General features: G+C 41.6%; 1 protein-coding gene across 1 annotated transcript in view; it reads left to right on the top strand.

Moving 5' to 3' along the window:
* The first annotated feature begins 6,327 nt into the window (after positions 1-6,327).
* fhdc1 (FH2 domain containing 1) overlaps positions 6,328-10,275 on the top strand; it is a 58,534-nt gene continuing 54,586 nt past the window's right edge. The window contains exon 1 of the mRNA XM_014195572.3: positions 6,328-6,492. The gene's annotated coding sequence lies outside the window, so the exon portion shown is untranslated. The remainder of the gene's footprint in view (positions 6,493-10,275) is intronic.

Below are 10,275 nucleotides of genomic sequence, written 5' to 3'. Positions count from 1 at the left end.
CAACTTTGCTCGCTCCTGGTCAGTTTTCAACTATTTCATTCCTCAGATTCTATTGTTTGTAATTTTTCTGATTTGTACAATTTCAGAACGTCAAAGCCTATCAGTTTTAACAGTCCATTTGTGGTCATCAGACATTAAGTGTAAGTGCTCACTCACGGGATATATTATTCACAAGCATAGACTCTATGGTATATGTTATTTATGTTTGCCTGGATCACTGTTACTGTAATATAGAATGATGTGTACATGTTTGTCATGTGAAACACCTGCATAGTCATAAGTGTGCCTCGAGGTGTGACACATAAAACATGTAAGTGTATCCTAGCTCATCCCAGGCCTAAACACACTAATAACAGTAACCATAAAATCTAGGCAGCATAAAACAAACCTTGACACCAACAAATCTGTCACCACCCTTTCCCTCTGTCACCCCAGACCACACTCACGGCCCTCCCTTGAGCGAGTGGTGAATTCTGGAAGGGCTCTAAGTTGTTTATGTGCCCCACTCCTCCCACCACCCTTGGGAAGTAAAAGAAGCTTGTAGAAACCGATTGGATTAGCCATTTACACAACAGCCACCGTCTTCAGAGCATGCGCAGACCAGCTGGCTGGTGTGTTTACGGACATGTTCAATTGCTCCCTATCCCAGTCTGCTGTCAACACATGCTTCAAGATGGCCACCTTTGTTCCTGTACCCAAGAAGGCAAAGATAACTGAACTAAATAACTATTGCCCCTGTAGCACTCATTTCTGTCATGTAGTCATGAAGTGAAGTGAGAGTTTAGTCAAGGATCATAACACCACCTTACCTTCCACCCTTACCTAGACCCACTTCAGTTTGCATACCGCCCCAACAGGCCCACAGACAATGTCATCGCCATCATGAATGGCTAATTTGCCCTATCCCATCTGGACAAGAGGAATACCTATGTAAGAATGCTGTTCATTGACTACAGCTCAGCATTCAACACCATAGTACCGTCCAAGCTCATCATTAAGCTCCGCCCTGTGCAATTGGGTCCTGGACGGGCCGCCCCCAGGTGGTGAAGGTAGGAAACAACATCTCCACTTCGCTGATCCTCAACACTGGGGCCGACAAGGGTGCATGCTCAGCCCCCTCCTGTACTCCCTGTTCACCCATGACTACGTGGCCATGCACGCCTCCACCTCAATCATCAAGTTTGCAGACGACACAACAGTAGTGGGCTTGATTACCAACGACGACGAGATAGCCTACAAGGAGGAGGTAAGGGCACTCGGAGTGTGGTGTCAGGAAAACAACCTCTCACTCAACATCAACAAAACAAAGGAGATGATCGTGGACTTCAGGAAAGGGAGCACCCCCCTATCCACATCGACGGGAGAGTAGTGGAGAAGGTGGAAAGTTTTAAGTTCCTCGGCATACACATCACGGTCAAACTGAAATGGTCCACCCACACAGACAGTGTGGTGAAGAAGGCGCAACAACGCCTCTTCAACCTCAGGAGGCTGAAGAAATTTGGTTGTGACCTAAAACACTCACAAACTTTTACAGATGCACAGTTTAGAGCATCCTGTTGGGCTGTATCACAGCCTGGTACGGCAACTGCACCGCCATCAACCGCAAGGCTCTCCAGAGGGTAGTGCGGTCTACACAACGCATCACCAGGGGCAAACTACCTGCCCTCCAGGACACCTACAGCACCCGATGTCACAGGAAGGCCAAAAAGATAATCAAGGACAACAACCACCCGAGCCACTGCCTGTTCACATTGCTACCATCCAGAAGGCGAGGTCAGTACAGGTGCATCAAAGCTGGGACCAAGAGACTGAAAAACAGCTTCGATCTCAAGGCCATCAGACTGTTAAACAGCCATCACTAACTCAGTGAGGCTGCTGCCTATATACAGACTCAAATCATTGGCCGCTTTAATAAATGGATCACTAGTCACTTTAAATAATGCCACTTTAATAATATTTACATATCTCACATTACTCATCTCATATGTATATACTGTATTTTATACCATCTATTGCATCTTGCCTATGCCGCTCGGCCATCGCTCATCCATATATTTACATGTACAAATTCCTATTCCATCCCTTTACATTTGTGTGTATTAGGTAGTTGTTGTGGAACGGTTAGATTACTTGTTAGATATTACTGCAATGTCGGAACTAGAAGATCAAGCATTTCGCTACACTCGCATTAACATCTGCTAACCATGTGTATGTAACCAATAACATGTTATTTTATTTGATCATCAGCTAGCCTAGCCAGGCGCATTAATGAATTAGCATAGAGTCCAGTACCGCATTGGCATGATGGCTAGGCTAAGTATCCCCAAGTCTATATGGGGGACTTACGTGAACGGTAGGCTCAAAATAGGATTTTGCATGAATGTAATCATGAGTCTGAGTTGGGCAGTATGGAGAGGAACCTGAAGGTATAGGCCCTGAGAGAGATGCTGAGAGGATGTGGCTGTCAATGTCACTTATGTACAGGCGGTTGACTGAGCATATGTTTTAGCACACACACACACTTCAGGTGCTTCTACACCTGCATTGCTTGCTGTTTGGGGTTTTAGACTGGGTTTCTGTACAGCACTTTGTGACATCAGCTGATGTAAGAAGGGCTTTATAAATACATTTGATTGATTGATTTGATTGACTTCAGGGAAAGGTGTGTGTGTATGTGATCTTAAACTTGTTAAATCGACATTACGTGTGTGTGTGTATGTGTTCACATTCTGTGCTGCTATAACACATGGGTCCATGGCCCATGGAGCAAAGGGCTCACTTAACAATTACACAGCACACTCACAATACGTCTGCCTCCCAGAGGGTGTCAGAAATTGACTGATATGTGTCATTAAGACTAACCAGCAGCTGATGTGTATCTGGTGTTTTTGGCCACCTTTGATTTGTTATGTTTGCTAAATCTAGATAAACTGAGCACTGACTAAAGGTGAAATGGTGTCACTATGACATGTATAAGCCTACTGCATAACAGTTTAGTTTCATTGTTATTATATTACATTTATGACTGGTTTCCCAGATACAGATGAAAGCCTATTCCAGGACTAAATGCACTTTCAATGGGGATACTCCACTGAGCAAGGTTTCTAGTCCAAGACTGGGCTTAATCAGTGTATGGGAAACCGGCCCTTAGTGCCATGCTATGACACCACTGACATAGCACGGCTGGAAAGCAACCTCCCTATGTTAGTACAGTCATCACAATTGGAATTATCATGACAGATGTAGTTGCAGTTTGCATTATGATGACTGTATTGTAGTAGCAGTTGGCATTATGATGACTGTATTGTAGTACCAGTTTGCATTATGATGACTGTATTGTAGTAGCAGTTTGCATTATGATGACTGTATTGTAGTAGCAGTTGGCATTATGAAGACTGTATTGTAGTAGCAGTTTGCATTATGATGACTGTATTGTAGTAGCAGTTTGCATTATGATGACTGTATTGTAGTAGCAATTGGCATTATGAAGACTGTATTGTAGTAGCAGTTTGCATTATGATGACTGTATTGTAGTAGCAGTTTGCATTATGATTACTGTATTGTAGTAGCAGTTGGCATTATGAAGACTGTATTGTAGTAGCAGTTGGCATTATGATGACTGTATTGTAGTAGCAGTTGGCATTATGAAGACTGTATTGTAGTAGCAGTTTGCATTATGATGACTGTATTGTAGTAGCAGTTGGCATTATGATGACTGTATTGTAGTAGCAGTTTGCATTATGATGACTGTATTGTAGTAGCAGTTGGCATTATGATGACTGTATTGTAGTAGCAGTTGGCATTATGATAGCTGTAGTGACTTAGCACACTGCCCATAAATGAGAAGTCTTATAACACCATGTCCCTGTCATAGTGACAATGTCAAATAGAATTTAACCACAAAAAAAAAGGATTTCGATTACTTTTGTACGAAGTATACTGTAGATCCCTGTGTATACTTGTTGCAAATCACATCTTCAACACGTGTGCCCAATTTCTAAGGGTAATTGAATTAAGAAATCCGCAACAGGTACACTTTTCATCAACTAATGCCTGTATCAATGTCATCCAGTTCTGTCGCAGGACAATTCAAGTTTATGCTCCGCTTTGCATAATTGGTCCAAATCTCTAGTTGAGTAAAATTATTACATGCTCAACCTCAAACTAGTTGAGCCGCCACCTCAGCAAGAGACATTTAGCTCGAGGAAAGAGGGAGGAGAGAGTGGAAGTATTTCATTGGGTCCTTGCATGGAAGGACTGAGAACTAATTCATGTGTTTATTAATTAATCCCCTTGACTGTAGGTTTTCATTTATTCATCAACCTCTGTCTGGCTATGAAATGTTGATAATTGTTTGTCACTATGAAAAAAATGTAATAGCCATATGATTTGAAATATGGCAGATATGAAGATTTGAGCCAGTTTGCTACAGCAGGAAAATAATCCTGCAGCAACAGGACATGTGAATTATTATGTGGATTATAATTCATGGACATTTTTGTAAGTGTTGATACATTTTTCATTAGGGAAAATCAAGTCTGAAATTTTAGCGCCTTATACTGTAGTAGAAGTTCATTTCATCAAAGATGGTTACAGTATAAGCAGACAGTTTACTATCACAACAATAATTCAGCATTTAGGGATTTAAAACTAAGGGCTGGTCAGTGCCGTTAGACATGGGATCAGTAGCGTTGCATGGCATTCATCTTGAAGTAGCAAATAAGTGTAAATGTTCACCATCGCATAGCAGCTCCTTTGCAGCAAAGGCTGTGGCACTTTAATAAAACATATAATGCTGGTTTCCCGGACACAGATTAAGTCCTGGACTATTAAACTCTCTCAAAGCTCTCTCAAATCCTGGACTAGGCTTAATCTGTGTCTGGGAAACCGGTCCATACAGTATAACAACCTATTACCTACCTTCCTATCAGTTTGAATCTCTTCTCTTCACACACACACACACACACACACACACACACACACACACACACACACACACACACACACACACACACACACACACACACACACACACACACACACACACACACACACACACACTCTCTCTCTCTCTCTCTCTCTCTCTCTCTCTCTCTCTCTCTCTCTCTCTCTCTCTCTCTCTCTCTCTATAATTGGATGTAAGATGTATGGTGTAGCCTACCTTTTGCCTGTGAATTTAAAATTGGGGGTCCAGCCTTCAAGGTGGGTTACGTTTAGGGACCAAACAGAGGTCCAGTGACAGCCCATTTTTATTGAGAAGAATAAAAAAACAGGACATACAGTAGGGGAGATAGGGTTAATCTTCGGGTCAAAGGTGAGGGATCTAATGGGAATTTCCAGTTGAGCAAAAAGGAGAGCAGTCAAATCAATCAGAATTATCTCGGTTTAATTATAAGTTGCAACAGGGAGACACCCCCAGCACAGAAGCAGAGAACATGTCTAACTTGACCTTAGCAGAGAAGGCCCTTATATCCTAATTACACAGCACCAAATGTTCTGTAAACAATAGCCTGGGAGGCTTGTAGGAAGTCAAAACAACTTTGTCAGCTGCTACAGAATCACACAGTGTTTCACAGAATACAACAACAATCAGTATCCTTGGTCCTTGGAACTCCAGTCTGGCGTCAATCACTATCAACAGATACAGTTTAATCCATAACATACAGCATGGAGTCCATCAACCTACGTGTATTATAGAAAGGGAAAACATATAAATAAATATTAATGTTACATATTCCCCATTACAAGGGGCCAGGGTCAGAATTGAACTATTAATAGTTATATAAATGTTGTACTCCTGACCTTAAATGCTACCAAATATCTGTCACCTTTCTGTATTATTCTCTACCATTTTACTCACCATCATCTTTCTCTTCAGGTCCTCTCTCTTCCTATCTATATCCCATGCACTCCCTTCATCTTCGTGGCCTCCACCAAAATAGTCACCTTCAAAGACATCAGTATCTAGCCTATAATATGTTTGCCCTACAGGTGGTGATTTTCTACTTCTTCAAGAAATGCTGACTAATACTATTGCAGAGGCCTACTTGCGAACTACATATACGTAGTTTGCAAAACGAAAGTGTATAGCTAACAAATATGCTGTTAAAATGTTGACATTCATAATAAGACATCAATATCCGCAACAAGACGCGTTGCACCAAATTGTAACATTTGACACTGGCAGTGTCGCGCGCCTCAGCGCAAGATATGGGTGGACACACCGCGTTCACCTGAGCCAATCACGTTTGAGATTGTGCACGCGATCGCTTTGCTGCCTGGCGGCTGCTGCTGCTGCTACTGTCGCCTCTGCCGCCCTTCAATCGATGCTCGTCCCTCAGAGCAGCCGCAACGAACAGAGGACACCGTCGCTGCTCTAACAACCAAATAATAACAATATACACCTTTTCTTTCTCTGAAAAGTACACCTGCTAACTAAAACGTTATCCGTGCGGATTACCTAGTATGTATTTCACCATCCTATCGCTCTCGGTAAGTGATTCATCGGTCTACTATTTGCTTATTTAGAGTCTGCAATTAAGTATAGTAGCTAACTCACTGCAACTGTGAAGATGTGTGAAATGACATCATGCAAGTCAGTGCTTCTAAACAGTTATTCTTATGTGAAGTTTATTTGCTATTTTTATGGATGTCTGTGCATAAGGTTGTTTTAACCTTCATGTATTTGCCAGCCTGAATTCCTTCCTTCGGTTTTAGGGTTGTTTTACAAGATGTTGTAGCCTACTATGGGAATGGTACAGTATAGGCCATTAAATCCAACAATGATTCCTAATTCTATTGATAGGACAATGTCACAGGATAGAGATATAGTAGCTTAGTATCTTTGATAACAACGCACATGTCATGTCATGTGTGAGCATAACATATTGTATGTTCATCTATTCTGGCTTTACAAATATGTTATGAATTTGTAGTCAGAAAATGTACAAGTGGTCACAGTTTTGCCAAATATCTATCTGTTAAAATAATCAATATGCTTGTATTTGGCTTTAACATTTTAACATGACAGAATTCATTCACATGTCTTTAATTGAATACAATTAACAGTGATTATTAAATGTTTTATTTTACTAGGCAAGTCAGTTAAGAACAAACTCTTATTTACAATGATGGCCTAGGAACAGTGCCCTGTTCAGGGGCAGAACGACAGATTTTTACCATCAGCTCAGGGATTCGATCTAGAAACCTTTTGGTTACTGGCTCAACGCTCTAACCACTAGGCTACCTGCCGCCCCAATTCTAATTGATTCAGCTTTGCCACCAATTGATAATGTAAGTTTGACAATTGCCATCAATTGATTTTTTTGGCTTGCTTTGAATTTATTGCAAACTGTGTAGTCTACTAAACTGCATTAGCCCATCTAAGATTGATGATATTGTTTTGTGTGAAAATAGTATTACCATACAAAAACAACTATTTCTTCCACCAAAACACCTGCCCCATCTCTCAGAAAACGCATTCATTCATTGCTGTACAGTATGTTTGCATTTGGCAACAGTGTTGAATGTTGCAGTTCACCAATCGTCTCAAAACAAGAGTGAAAATTACAACTTCTTCAAAGCAATTCCAATGTTATTGTGGATGTCCTCAAGTCAATTAGTAGCTCTGTGACCCCTCAACCCGCGAGGCTACATGTAAGGCTTTGCAACTCTGCCTGCGTTGGTCTAATCCCAAAACCTCGCTCTTCCTTGGCCTTTGTATGCCATTTCTCATGCTGAGATGAATTAGAGGCAATCCATTCAAGTGAGGGGAGCAATGCCCAAGGAAAAAAAAGTTGCTCCCCGGGTCTGGTCAAGGGGGTGGGTTGGTATCACCCCCCGTTACCGTGGATACCGGGACCAACGGGGAAAACTACATTTTGTGACGCCATCGGCCATCTTATGGGGCCCTGGAGGAGGCTTGATTGATTTGTGTGGGAGCAGCATAATAAAAAAGGGTGGGAAGCTGGGGTCTACTTTAAGTTCTACAATTCTGTTTTCTTAAATCGTGTCTATAAAAGTGTTACAGCTTAGATTGTTGTAAAAGGCTGGGTTTACCCATGCTTATTGCACAAAAAAAAAAACTACTTCATCTGATTTGAATTGGAATGTGATTCTGATTCTGATGTTATTCTGAAAGGAAGTACCTGAAACTTTGTGAGATTAGCTTTTCGTCTTCCTTTCTTTTAACGGTGGAAATCGCATTTAACTGCTGCTGTGCTGCACTGTCATGGAAATAGAAAAGGTCAGAGCGCTGTAAAGTTCAAGAGTGGAAAATGCGATGTCTTCATCTACAACAATGACGGATTAGAAGCCACAATATGCATCGGAAAGAGAACAATGAGACTTTAAAAAGTCTATATAACTCGCTATGACGATATACTTCCAACACAAACCTTATCAAGTTTGAGGTTTTAATAAAGTAAATCTTCAGGATTCATATTACATATTTACTTTTTGAGTTAGATGAACGTTAATATGTTTTAACTGTTTAGGATTGGGAAACTACTTTATTATTAATGGGGTGCGTAGTATCATTAAGCACTCTTGTAATTTAAACCACACATATGGGTCACCTATAACCAGTCTTTCTCAGGGTACAAGGGTCTGGGGTATTTGTCTTGCTCTGAGCAATTGCCCTGGGCACCTTGTTTTTCCCCTCTCGAAGTAAACATCAGGTGTTTTCAGTTCCTCCCTGCTTCCCCCTCCTATTATCTCTATGGTAACATCAACAGCATCCCTTCCTCATCTGCCTAGGGGCCTAGGCCAATCACCGCATTCTGTGTCAGGGTTGAATATGTTGATCAAACTGAAGAAGCCATTTTGAAATGTCATTTCATTTAAAATGTTATTTTGAATAAAGACAGATACAATGACACCATTGACACATTGAATACACAACAGTCACACACTTTAACCCATATTAATTTCCAGTGCTTGTCCCTAGATGAGCATTAAAGTATATTTAAAAGTAAAATCTGGTTGTACGGTACCATAAAAGGTGTTATTCTAGCCACAATTCTAAATACCAATATTAGAGGCTCAGTTAGTAGAACTCAGTGTTCCATCATCTCTGGGCTAAACATTCACCACCACTTAACAATGGAACAAAGGGGACGGATTCATACCTTTGTTTTGATGCTTATCTCAATTCACTGTGTTTCCCTGTTCTGTGTGTTCCCTTCTCTCATTCCCCTCTGTCAATGGATCTGACTTGTCTTTCCCAATGAATATCCCCGCTTTTCTTAACTCTCGATAGGCTTGGTGATTTAGAGCCAGTTTCTTTGTGATATGATGTTTTTCAATTGTGCTCTCAGAATGGCTTTCAACACGCAGTAATTAGCCTCCACCTCTCTCGGGGCTCTCATTCTACACTGAACGAAAATATAAACACAACATGTAAAGTGTTGGTCGCATGTTTCACAAGCTGAAATAAAAGATCCCAGAAAAGCTTATTTTTCTAAAATGTTGTCTCCTTTGCCAAGATAATCCATCCACCTGACAGGTATGGCATATCAAGAAGCAGATTAAACAGCATGATTATTACACATGTGCACCTTGTGCTGGGGACAATAAAAGGCCACTCTAAAATGTGCAGGCATGCTAACTGCAGGAGTGTCCACCAGAGCTGTTGCCAGAGAATGTAATATTAATTTCTCTACCATAAGCCGCCTCTAAGGTCCTTAAAAAAATCGGGCTTCTTCATCTGCGGGATCGTCTGAGACTAGCCACCCGGACAGCTGATGAAACTGTGGGTTTGCACAACCAAAGAATTTCTGCACAAACTGTCAGAAACTGTCACTGGGAAGCTCATCTGCGTGCTCGTCGTCCTCACCAGGATCTTGACTTGACTGCAGTTCGGCATCGTAACCGACTTCAGAGGGCAAATGCTGACCTTCAATGGCCACTGGCAGGCTGGAGAATTGCACTCTTCACGGATGAATCCCGGTTTTAACTGTCCCGGGCAGATGAACATTTTAATGTACAGAGATACCATGACGAGATCCTGAAGCCCATTGTCGTGCCATTCATCCAACGCCATCACCTCATGTTTCAGCATGATAATGCACGGCCACATGTTCCAAGGATCTGTACACAATTCCTGGAAGCTGAAAATGTCCCAGTTCTTCCATGACCTGCATACTCACCAGACATGTCAACCATTGAGCATGTATGGGATGCTCTGGATCGACGTGTACGACAGCGTGTTCCAGTTCCCGCCAATATCCAGCAACTTCTTACAGCCATTGAAGAGGAGAGGGACAACATTCCACA

Source organism: Salmo salar, chromosome 04 (assembly GCF_965601325.2).
Source record: "Salmo salar chromosome 04, fSalSal1, whole genome shotgun sequence".
Taxonomy (NCBI): Eukaryota; Metazoa; Chordata; class Actinopteri; order Salmoniformes; family Salmonidae; genus Salmo; species Salmo salar.
Note: the sequence above shows the minus strand (reverse complement) of the source record. Positions and strands in the feature narration are given on the sequence as shown.